We start from the raw sequence: 10,168 nt of genomic DNA on the forward strand, positions 1-10,168 counted from the left end.
ATTTCATCTTTAAACACAAAGCATTCCAATAAAAGACTCAAAAGTCTTCTCGGAAGGCCAAGATGGATAATGGTTATAAAGGTAATGAATCTGCCTTTAGAATATCGAGTATGGGACGCAGTTTGGGTCTTTGAATGTCAAAAAAGATACACATTAAATAACAAAATGCTAATTATATGCAAATGTTGGCCAATCACAAATAAGGCGCGTGTAAAGCCAGCTAGCTCATTCATCGTCAATCATTTGTGTTAAAGGTTTTCACTTAGACTGGTCCTTTTTAAAGGGCTCGTTGGGGATCTGAACCCAGGACCTCTCGCACCCGAAGAGAGAATCGTTCCTCTCACTTTCTAGCTTATTTTTATGGATGATGAAGACTTTATTTATGTTTCTGACCTTCGTAACAGCAGCCTCATCTGAGATTTGTAGCAGACACCAATCACACACAGAGAAAAAGGAGCCCATTTCAGCTGTTTCTCTTAAATCTATCATTGGCTGTGTGTGCTTCAGTGAAGACATATTCTGAGAATTTTGTTTAAGGTTTTCACTTAGACTACTGGTCTTTTTTAAAGGGCTCATCTAGGATTTGAACCCAGGACCTCTCACAACCAAAGTAAGAATCATACCCCTAGACCAACAAGCCACTTTCCAGCATGTATAATGCATTACTGAAGACAACAGGTTACAGCCAATCTGTCTCCACAGGAAACTTGGAGACTTTATTTACATTTCAGAACTTAGTAATAGCAGGCTCATCCTAGATTTGTAGCAGACACCAATCACACTCTAAGCGAGAATCATACACAGAGAAAAAGGAACCCATTTCAGGTGTTTCTCTTAAATAGTGCTTATTTCTAATGTTGACTGTGTGTATTTCAGTGAAGACATATTCTGAGAATTGTGCACACACACACATACCTTTTTCGCACTATTGGTTGAGCCTGTAAGTAAGCATTTCACTGTAAGGTGAACCTGTTGTATTCGGCACACGTGGCAAATAAACTTTGATTTGAATCTCGCACGCGAAGCGAGAATCAAATCAAAACAAAGTTTATTTGTCACGTGCGCCGAATACAACAGGTTCACCTTACAGTGAAATGCTTACTTACAGGATAAAACCAATAGTGCGAAAAAGGTATGTGTGTGTGTGTGATGGTAAGTAAAGAAATAAAACAACCGTAAAAAGACATTTGAAAATAAGAGTAGCAAGGCTGTATACAGACACCGGTTAGTCAGGCTTATTGAGGTAGTATGTACATGTAGGTATGGTTAAAGTGACTATGCATACAAGATGAACAGAGAGTAGCAGTTGCGTAAAAAGAGGGGTTGGCGGGTGGTGGGACACAATGCAGATAGCCCGGTTAGCCAATGTGCGGGAGCACTGGTTGGTCAGGCCAATTGAGGTAGTATGTACATGAATGTATAGTTAAAGTGACTATGCATATAAGATGAACAGAGAGTAGCAGCAGCGTAAAAGAGGGGTTGGGGGGGGGGAGTGGCACACAATGCAAATAATCCCGGTAACCATTTGGTTACCTGTTCAGGAGTCTTATGGCTTTGGGGGTAAAAACTGTTGAGAAGACTTTTTGTCCTAGACTTGGCAGTCCGGTGACCATTTTTAGGGCCTTCCTCTGACACCGCCTGGTGTAAAGTTCCTGGATGGCAGGCAGCTTTGCCCCAGTGATGTACTGGGCCGTACGCACTACCCTCTGAAGTGCCTTGCGGCCTGAGGCCGAGCAATTGCTGTAACAGGCAGTGATGCAACCGGTCAGAATGCTCTCGATGTTGCAGCTGTAGAACCTTTTGAGGATCTCAGGACCCATGCCAAATCTTTTTAATTTCCTGAGAAGGAATAGGCTTTGTTGTGCCCTTTCCACGGCTGTCTTGGTGTGTTTGGACCATTCTAGTTTGTTGTTGATGTGGACACCAAGGAATTTGAAGCTCTCAAACTGCTCCACTACAGCCCCGTCGATGAGAATGTGGACATGCTCGGTGCTCCTTTTCCTGTAGTCCACAATCATCTCCTTAGTCTTTATTACGTTGAGGGATAGGTTGTATTCTGGAACCACCAGGTCTCTGACCTCCTCCCCATAGGGTGTCTCGTCGTTGTTGGTGATCAGACCTACCACTGTTGTGTTGTCTGCAAACTTAATGATGTGTTGGAGTCGTGCCTGGCCAGGCAGTCGTTGGTGAACAGGGAGTACAGGTGGGGACTGAGCACACACCCCTGGGGAGCTCCAGTGTTGAGGATCAGTGTGGCAGATGTATTGCTACCAACCCTCACTACCTGGGAGCGGCCCGTCAGGAAGTCCAGGTCCAGTTGCAGAGGGATGTGTTTAGTCCCAGGTTCCTGAGCTTAGTGATGAGCTTTGAGGGTACTATGGTGTTGAACGCTGAGCTGTAGTCACTGAATAGCATTCTCACATAGGTGTTCCTTTTGTCCAGGTGGGAAAGGGCAGGGGAGTGCATTAGAGATTGCATCATCTGTGGATCTGTTTGGGCGGTATGCAAATTGGAGTGGGTCTAGGGTTGGGATAATGGTGTTGATGAGAGCCATTACCAGCTTTCAAAGCACTTCATGGCTACGGACGTGAGTGCTACGGGTCTGTAGTCATTAAGGCAGGTTGCCTTTGTGTTCTTGGGCACTGGGACTATGGTGGTCTGCTTGAAGCATGTTGGTATTACAGACTCAATCAGGGACATGTTGAAAATGTCGGTGAAGACACCTGCCAGTTGGTCAGCACATGTCCAGAGCACACGTCCTGGTAATCCGTCTGGCCCCGCAGCCTTGTGTTTGTTGACCTGTTTAAAGGTCTTACTCACGTCGGCTACGGAGAGCGTGATCACACAGTCGTCCTGGACAGCTGATGCTCTCATGCATGCCTCAGTGTTGATTGCCTCAAAGCGAGCATAGAAGTTGTTTAGCTCGTCTGGTAGGCTCGTGTCACTGGGCAGCTCGCGGCTGTGCTTCCCTTTGTAGTCTGTAATAGTTTGCAAGCCATGCCACATCCGACGAGCGTCGGAGCCGGTGTAGTATGATTCAATCTTAGCCCTGTATTGACTGGATTTCTTGTAAGCTTCCGGGTTAGAGTCCCACACCTTGAAAGCGGCAGCGCTACCCTTTAGCTCAGTGCGAATGTTGCCTGTAATCCATAGCTTCTGGTTGGGGTATGTACGTACAGTCAATGTGGGGATGACGTCCCCAATGCACGTATTGATAAAGCCAGTAACTGATGTGGTGTATTCCTCAATGTCAACAGAAGAATCCCGGAACATGTTCCAGTCTGTGATAGCAAAACAGTCCTGTAGTTTAGCATCTGCTTCATCTGACCATTTTTTTATAGACCGAGTCACTGGTGCTTCCTGCTTTAATTTTTGCTTGTAAGCAGGAATCAAGAGGATAGAGTTGTGGTCGGATTTACCAAATGGAGGGTGAGGGAGAGCTTTGTTCGCGTCTCTGTGTGTGGAGTACAGGTGATCTAGAATTTATTTCCCTCTGGTTGCACATTTAACATGTTGATAGAGATTTGGTAGAACTGATTTAAGTTTCCCTGCATTAAAGTCTCCGGCCACTAGGAGCGCCACCTCTAGATGAGTGGTTTCCTGTTTGCTTATTTCATTGTACAGCTGACTGAGTGCGGTCTTAGTGTCAGCATCCATCTGTGGTGGTAAATAAACAGCCCAGAAAAGTATAGATGAGAACTCTCTAGGCAAGTAGTGTGGCATGCAATTTATCACAATATTCTCTACCTCAGGTGAGCAAAATCTAGAGACTTCCTTAGATTTCGTGCACCAGCTGTTGTTTACAAATATGCACAGACCGCCTACCTCTGTTCTATCCTGCCGGTGCAGCGTATATCCCGCTAGCTGAATATCCATGTCATCATTCAGCCATGATTCCGTGAAACATAGGATATTACAGTTTTTGATGTCCCGTTGGTAGGATATCCGTGATCGTACCTCGTCTAGTTTATTGTCCAATGATTGCACTCTGGCGAGTAGTATTGACGGTAATGGCAGCTTTCCCACTCGCCTTCTGTGGGTCCGGACGAGGCATCTGGCTCTTCGTCCTCTGCGTCGCTTCCTTTTGCGAATAATTGGGATGTCTGCCATGTGGGGTGTTTGGAGAATATTGTGTGAGTCCTGCTTGTTGTTGTTGTTGTTGAAAAAATCTTTGTCTAAACCAAGGTGAGTGATCACTGTCCTGATATCCAGAAGCTCTTTCTGCCATAAGATACGGTTGAAGAAACATAATGTACAAAATAATTTACAAATATCGCGGGAAAAAACACATAACAGCACAATTGGTTAGGAGACCGTAAAACGGCGGCCACCTCCTCCGGCGCCATCTGCCAGGGAATCACACCGCTAGACCAACGAGCCACTTTCTAGCGTATATATAAGACGAAGAAGACATTATTTACGTTCCTGACCTTTGTAAAAGTTACTTCATCCAAGATTAATCTCAGACACCGATCAGAATCTAAGCAAAAATCAATACACAGAGATAAATGAGCCCATTTCAGCTGATTCTCTTAAATCCAGCATTGGCTATGTTTCAGTAAAGACACATTCAGAGAATGTTGGTGAAGGTTTTCACTTGGACTTTACCTTTTTAAAGGGGTCACCTCGGATTTGAACCTGGAACCACTCACACCAGAAGCGAGAATCATACCCCTAGACCAACGAGTCACTTTCAAATGTATAAAAGGCATTACTGATAAAAGACGACATGTAACAGCCCATCTGTCTTCACAGGAAAGTTCTTTTGGATGATGAAGACTTTATTTACGTTTCAGACCTTTCGTAAAAGTAGGCTCACCCGAGATTTGTAGCAGACACCAATCACACTCTAAGAGAGAATCATACACAGAGAAAGACCAACACATTTCAGCTGTTTCTCTTAAATACCGCTTAAATCTAGCATTGGCTGTTTCAGTGAAGACGAATTCTGAGAATTGTGTATAAGGTTTTCACTTAGACTGGTCCTTTTTAAAGAGCTCGGTTGGGGATTTGAATCCGGATCCCTCGCACCCAAAGCGAGAATCATATGCCTAAACCAACGAGCCACTTTCTAGCGTATAAAAGGCATTACTGATACAGATGTTATCTATGCCTGTGTGTATGTGTTGTGTGGGTGTGAATTAAAAAATAGTATTACCTATCCTGTGGGTGCATCTGTCTCCAAATGTCTAGTAAATTGAGATCCTTCAGGAATGACATGGTGAGTTTGGCGACTTTGGTAAGAAGGGAGGACCTATCAAGAACTGTATCTAAACCAAAATTATAATCTCATCTACCAGTAGCCATCCTAGTAGTGTTTGAGCAACCTGAAGGAAGATATTCTGAATAAACGTATGGTCATCAAAGTTAGGAGCATAAATATTCAATAGGGTCCAAGACTCCGAAAACATATGCCCCTGCACCAAAACAAACTTGCCTGATCAGAGATGGTGTTGTTGACGCAGAAGAGGATGTGTCTACCTATTTCAAAATTGCAGTTCCTCTTGCTTTGGAGTTAAAAGAGGACGCAAAAACTTGTCCTACCCATTCCCTCTTCAGTTTCTTGTGTTCAATGGCTGTAAAAACACAATATCAGCCTTTCATTTCTTAATCGGTCTGTTAAGACCTTTTACTTGAATGTGACATATTTTAGTGGATTAAGCATAGGTTGAGTTTCAAATATATAACCAAAAGGTAATCCCTCATATGTAAATAGTCAGGTAATGTTTAAACTTTAGTTAGAACATTGAAGTGACCTGTGTCTCTTTAGGAAGGAAACCACAATAAACATAGAAAAAAACAGAAACCCCACCCACCCTAATTGTCAGACTAAAACCACAATCCCAACAATCAAACATGAAAACACTTGTAGAGATACGTTGTTGCTCACTTTCCATCTTGCTCTTCCTAGCTAAACCTTGGTGTAAACTAAAAACCTACGAGCTCTCTGTTGAAAACAAACATTGTGGATAGACATTTATGGCTGAATATTTACTGTCCACAGGGCTGCTTTGAGTCTCTTTTTCAGGAGAGGAGAAACATAAATGGGGTGGAAAGCAGTAGGCCTAAGCCTACTAATTTGCTTCGCCCAGTGGATTTTGGCTAAACCAAAATATACTCTCCTGTAAATGTAATAGAACTCACCACGGGGGGGGAAAACTACTAGTTGAAAGTGTGCAAATCAATTGAGGCGACCAGATAGTGCGGTAAACGGATCCAAATTCCAAGAAGATATCAGCAGTTCTGTCCTAGGACAGCATGGATAAGAAAAAACAAAAAATAAACTGCGTCTTATCCCAGAGAAAGACCATTGTGAATAAAACGTGTTTCAGTTCTTTGAGAAAAGTGAACACGTCTGCCGGTATGTCGAAAAGATGGCTTCGGCCATTGTACTGAACTGTGCTTTGGCGGCAGGTCTGGACTGCTTGCGAAGTCAGGCGAGATCCGTGCTCATATCCGGGAAAAGGCTCTTGCCATCGATGTTGATGTCCCCTTTGGCTCTTGCGAGTTGCAGTATCTTCTCCCTGTCCTGGAAACGGAGGAACCTGATCAGGACTGCCCGTGGGGGCACATCTGACCGCGATTTCGGTGCTGATGTTCTGTGGGCGCGTTCGATTTCCAGCGGCTTGGTGAAGTTGATTATGGCTAGGACATCAGGGATCCATTGAGTGAAGAAACGGACCGGGTCACGACCCTCGCTGTCTTCTCTGAATCCCACCACACGCTACGTCTGCTCTGGTTCTCCATCTGGTCTACCTTGTTTTTGAGATAGGCATTGTCCTTCTGCGGCTGTATCAGAACCTGGTCATGTTGAGTGACGGTATCTTCAACTGTGCTAATGCGCAACTCAGCCTCAGTTGTTCTCAAAAGGAGATCATTCAAGGAGGATTTCAGGTCGTCAATGGAAGAATGGAGTTCAGCCGATTTCTTGTAAATTTTCAGAGAAAGACCTTTGCTACCATCTTGAATTTCCCAGATGAGAGTAGCAAGTATGCTGGCAGGCTTGTAAGAGGCTGCTGAGAGCAACAGTCTGGAACTGTCATCTGAGTTATGAGGGCTAATGGTAATCTTGCTAGCTGTGGCGTTATTGTTATCTTGGGATTCAACAAAGAGGTCCATGGCTCTTGACAGTTTATCAGCCGATGTTAGAATATTGTTTCAACGTTGTTATTTAGGTAATAATAGGATAACTTTGAAGAGCTTGGTTTGTCAACTTCTGCTCAGCTTCGCGGCATCACATGCTCGCCAACGCTAGTTGTAACCAATATTTTCAGAGAAACAGATAGAATGGGTTCCTTTATCGCTGTGTATGATTCTCGCTTAGAGTGCGATTGGTCTCTGGTTCAAATTTCGAATGAGCCCACTTTTACAAAGGTGAGAAATGTAAATAAAGTCTTCATCATACATACAGTGGGACAAAAAAGTATTTAGTAAGCCACCAATTGTGCAAGTTCTCCCACTTAAAAAGATGAGAGGCCTGTAATTTTCATCATAGGTACACTTCAACTATGACAGACAAAATGAGAAACACATGGGCTGTTAATGGTCGTCTTTCATCAGTAATGTTCTATATGACATAAAGTGGCTCATTGGTCTAGCGGTATGATTCACGCTTTGGTGCGAGAGGTCCTTGCTTCAAATCCCGGACGAGCCCTTTATATAGCTTTAACCCATATTTTCAGAGAAAAAGATGAAATGGAACCACCTTCTGGAATATACAAGGCATTACTGGTGAAAAACGAAGGTTAACAGACAATGCTTTTCCATAGAAATCATATAACTTCTTAGGTATGATGCAGACTTTGATGACATTTTTCACATTCTTAATAGCTGGCTCGTCTGGGATTTGAGCCTCTCACAACCTAAGCAATAATCATACCCTGAGAAACACTGCTCTAATGAGCCACTTTCTAAAATATACAAGGCATTACTAGTAAAAGACGACGGCTAACCACCAATGCATTTCCATAGAAAACATACCATTTTGGAATTTGATAGAGGCGCGGATGCATGTACCGACAGGAGGCATGGGGAGTGAGTAACTCCGGCAAAATTGTGGTTATGTAGAAGCCAGTCAAAAATTTTAAATTAACCCTCTAAAATCGTTATATCAATTTATCCCCAAATAATTGAGAGATAATGAGTGGCCAGTTATCAGTGCATTCAGAAAGTATTCAGGCCCCTTGACTTTTCCATATTTTGTTACCCCCCCCCATCAATCTACACAAAATACCCAATAAAGACAAAGAAAAAACAGTTGTTTTTTTATATCACATTTACAGTTGAAGTCAGAAGTTTACATACACTTAGGTTGGAGTCATTAAAACTCGTTTTTCAACCACTCCACAAATTTCTTGTTAAACTATAGTTTTGGCAAGTCGGTTAGGACATCCACTTTGTGCATGACACAAGTAATTTTTACAACAATTGTTTACAGACAGATTATTTCACTTATAATTCACTGTATCACAATACCAGTGGGTCAGAAGTTTACATGCACTAAGTTGTGCCTTTAAACAGCTTTGGAAAATTCCAGAAAATTATGTCATGGTTTTAGAAGCTTCTGATAGGCGGATTGACATAATTTGAGTCAACTGGAGGTGTACCTGTGGATGCATTTCAATGCCTACCTACAAACTCAGTACCTCTTTGCTTGACATCATGGGACAATCAAAAGAAATTAGCAAAGACCTCAGAAAATAAATTGTAGACCTCCACAAGTCTGGTTCATCCATGGGAGCAATTTCCAAACGCCTGAAGGTACCACGTTCATCTGTACAAACAATAGTAACCAAGTATAAACACCATGGGACCATGCAGCCATCATACCGCTCAGGAAGGAGACGCGTTCTCTCCTAGAGATGAACGTACTTTGGTGGAAAAGTGCAAATCAAATCTGGTCAAGAACTACAGGAAACATATGATCTCTGTAATTGGAAACAAAGGTTTTTGTACCAAATATTAAGTTCTGCTTTTCTGATGTATCAAATACTTATGTCATGCAATAAAATGCAAATTAATTACATACAAATCATACAATGTGATTTTCTGGATTTTTGTTTTAGATTCCGTCTCTCACAGTTGAAGTGTACCTATGCTAAAAATTAGTAGAAAGTAGTAGAAAAACCTGCAAAATCGGCAGTGTATCAAATGTTCTCCCCACTGTATATAGAGCCCTTATTGCATGGAACTTCCATCTCATATTGCTCAAATAAACAGAAAACCTGGTTTCAAAAAACAGATAGAGCAACACCTCACGGCACAAAGCCTCTCCCCTATTTGACCTAGACAGTTTGTGTGTATGCATTGATATGTAGGCTACTTGTGCCTTTAAAAAAATGTATGTAGTTCTGTCCTTGAGCTGTTCTTGTCTATTGATGTTCTGTATTATGTCATTCTGTAATGTTTCATGTTTTGTGTGGACCCCATGAAGAGTAGCTGCTGCTTTTCCAAATAAAATCCACAAATACCTAACTGTTGTTGGGCACTGTTTGTCACCGTTATAGTGCAATTAATGTATTGTTTAGTGTTGTGGCTTTGCTGGCATGCATCCCACTTATTATTTTTTTGCCCCACCAAGATTTACATGCTAAATTTGCCACTGAATAAGACCTATGTATTTACTATGAAATATGTTAACTTCTTTATACAGTAGTATCTGGTAAAATCTTCATACACAAATATTTGAAATCTGTGCCGAAATGCAATATTTTCCTACTTCAACATTTCTAAAAAATATCTAGAATGAGTAAATGACATTCTTACAGTTAAAAAAAATCTAATGTAATGCTTTTACATTTTTACATGCAAATGAAATGTAAAACTTGTGTGTGAGGTTTATTTTGTTTAATGTTCATAGATTGAAAAATGTATATTTTGTTTTTCATTGTATTGTCCACTGATAAATACTCCTAGTCACACCCCTGTGCGAATATTAGATAATTCACTTGAAAATCGAGATACAAGTGGATGAAAAATCTAGCTATTGCCTTCATATAGTGGAAGAAAATATAGGCCTATGGTTCTGGAAAAAAATTAATCTGACCCTTTCTGTTAGTATGTGTAATCTAGTGCTAGCTTGTTGAAAGTATATTTTCTGGGGTCAATTATGCATTAGTCAGTCATAATGACTGTTTATTTCTTTCTTGATATATACACAAAACAGTAA

Source organism: Oncorhynchus keta, chromosome 28, assembly GCF_023373465.1.
Source record: "Oncorhynchus keta strain PuntledgeMale-10-30-2019 chromosome 28, Oket_V2, whole genome shotgun sequence".
NCBI classification, from domain to species: Eukaryota; Metazoa; Chordata; class Actinopteri; order Salmoniformes; family Salmonidae; genus Oncorhynchus; species Oncorhynchus keta.